This window comes from Mandrillus leucophaeus, unplaced genomic scaffold (assembly GCF_000951045.1).
Source record: "Mandrillus leucophaeus isolate KB7577 unplaced genomic scaffold, Mleu.le_1.0 Scaffold440, whole genome shotgun sequence".
NCBI classification, from domain to species: domain Eukaryota; kingdom Metazoa; phylum Chordata; class Mammalia; order Primates; family Cercopithecidae; genus Mandrillus; species Mandrillus leucophaeus.
Genome location: NW_012104699.1, coordinates 395,584 through 398,267, shown reverse-complemented (window position 1 = coordinate 398,267; position 2,684 = coordinate 395,584). Strand labels below are relative to the sequence as shown.

General features: G+C 49.5%; 1 protein-coding gene across 2 annotated transcripts in view; it reads left to right on the top strand.

Moving 5' to 3' along the window:
- Positions 1–2,684, top strand: part of ZNF136 (zinc finger protein 136) — a 43,372-nt gene that overhangs the window by 7,222 nt on the left and 33,466 nt on the right. Inside the window, exon 2 of one of the 2 annotated variants that reach the window (XM_011994027.1) lies at positions 200–295. The exons of the other annotated variant lie outside the window; for it this stretch is intronic. The gene's annotated coding sequence lies outside the window, so the exon portion shown is untranslated. The remainder of the gene's footprint in view (positions 1–199; positions 296–2,684) is intronic. 2 annotated transcript variants of the gene reach the window in all.

The window sequence follows — 2,684 nt, the reverse complement described above, 5'->3', positions numbered from 1 at the left end:
CCCCCCCGCCCTGCTGTACCACCCTGCCAGCACATCAAGGCTGGGACTGGCATCTGCAGTGGGGGCTGTGTCCTGGGGTGAGCCCTGGACTTGTGGGATCTGGGCTAATGCCAGGTGATGACAGAATTGAATTACTGGATCCCCAGCTGGTATTGGAAAGTTAGTTGATATTGAGCAGTCTCCATGTATTTGTTGTCAGAAAAAGTGACTTACATCAACTCCGAGTGAGTGGTTGCTGGTGAGAATTAAGACCCTGGAGGAGGGAGCATTTCCACACTGAGGAGGGGACAGTAGAGTAAGTAGTGCTCCGAGGATTATATTTTCTAATTACTCAGATATTCCTCCCTCACTGCCTGGGAGGAGCCACTCTGGGCTGCATCTCCACAGTGAGAGTATAGTAAACTTTTGAATGTAGGTAAAGGTAAACAAATAAGCCTTGGGCATTTCTGGCGTGTCTCCCTGATTTCACCCTCCTTCTCTGTATCCAGAGATGACCACAGTACTGATTCTGTTTTTTTTTTGAAATGGATTCTCACTCTGTCACCCAGGCTGGAGTTTATTGGAGGATCTCGGCTCACTGCAAGCTCCGCCTCCCGGGTTCACACCATTCTCCTGCCTCAGCCTCCCGAGTAGCTGGTACTACTGGCGCCCGCCACCACGCCCGGCTATATTTTGTATTTTTAGTGAAGATAGGGTTTCACCGTGTTAGCTAGGATGGTCTCCACCTCCTGACCTCGTGATCCACCCTCCTCGGCCTCCCAAAGTGCTGGGATTACAGGTGTGAGCATTACAGGTGTGAACCTCCGTGCATGGCCATTTTTTTGTATTTTTAGTAGAGACAGGGTTTCACTGTGTTAGCCAGTATGGTCTCAATCTCCTGACGTCGTGATCTGCCCGCCTCGGCCTCCAAAAGTGCTGGGATTACAGGCGTGAGCCACCGCGCCCGGCCTTTTTTTTTTTTTTTTTGAGGTAGGGTCTGGCTCTGTCACGGAGACTAGAGTGCAGTGGCATGATCTTGGCTCACTGCAGCCTCTTCCTCCTGGGTACAAGCAATTCTCCTGTCTCAGCCTCCCAAGTAGCTGGGGCTACAGGCACACACCAGCACACCCAACTAATTTTTGTATTTTTAGTGAAGACGGGGTTTCACCATATTGGTCAGGCTGGTCTCGAACTGACCTCACATGGTCCACCCACCTCGGCCTCCCAAAATGCTAGGATTACATGGGTGAGCTACCACGCCCTGCCCTGATTCTGATTTTGTTTTTGTTATTTATTTATTTTTTGAGACAAGGTCTGGCTCTGTTGCCCAGGCTGGAGTGCAGTGGCACAATTTTGGCTCACTGCAGCCTCTACCTTTCTGGCTCAAGCCATCCTCCCACCTCAACCTCCCGAGTAGCTGGGACTACAGATGCGCACCACCTCGCCTGGCTTATTTTTGTATTTTTGTCAGATGGGGTTTTGCCATGTTGCCCAGGCTGGTCTCTTGAGTCCTGAGGCCAAGCAATCTGCCCTCCTCAGCCTCCTAAAGTGCTGGGATTACAAGTGTGAGCCACCGTGCACTGCATCTTTTATTCTTTATAGCTTTATTGTTGCTTTGTCATAGAGTTTTGCCACTTGTAAGTTTTCAGTAAGTTGATGTTAACAATATGCTGAAAAGGTATTTTTGTGGTTTCTTTACCTAAATCCATTGCACACATGCTGCTGTCTGAGGCTGTGGGTCACCCAGGTTACTAACCATTCCACTGCTTGATTTGAGTTGTTAGTATTTTACCTGTTGCCAATGTAATTGTTATTTTTGTCTCCAAGAGCTAATGCTTCATAAATTTCTTTTTTTCTTTTTTTGGAGGTAGGTCTTCCTCTGTCGCCCAGACTGAAGTGCAGTGACACGATCATGGCTCACTGCAACCTTGGCCTCCCAGGCTCAAGCAATCCTCCCATCTCACCCTCCCAAGTAGCTGGGACTGCAGGCGTATGCTACACGCCTGACTAATGGTTGTATTTTTTTACAGAGATGGGGTCTTGCCATGTTGTCCAGGCTAATCTTGAACCCTTGGGCTCAGTACTGGGATTATAGGTGTGAACCACTGTGGCCAGCCATGCTTCATAAAATTTTTTTTTTTTTTTTTTTGAGACTGAGTCTCACTCTGTCGCCAGGCCAGGCTGGAGTGCAGTGGCACGATCTCGGCTCACTGCAACCCCTGCCTCCTGGGTTCAAGCGATTCTTTTGCCTCAGCCTCCCGAGTAGCTGGGATTACAGGCTCATGCCACCACACCCAGCGTATTTTTTTTTTTTTTTAAATTTTGAGATGGAGTTTCACTCTTGTTGCCCAGGCTGGAGGGCAATGGCACAGTCTCGGCTCACCGCAACCTGTGCCTCCTGGGTTCAAGCGATTCTCCTGCCTCAGCCTCCAGAGTAGCTGGGATTATAGGCATGTACCACCACGCCTGGCTAATTTTGTATTTTTAATAGAGACGGGGTTTCTCCATGTTGGTCAGGCTGGTCTCGAACTCCCGACCTCAGGTGGTCCGCTCACCTCGGCCTCCCAGAGTGTTGGGATTACAGGCATGAGCCACTGCGCCTGGCCCCATCCAGCTAATTTTTATATTTTTAGTAGAGACAGGGTTTTACCATGTTGGCCAGGATGGTCTTGATCTGTTGACCTTGTGATCCGCCCACCTCAGCC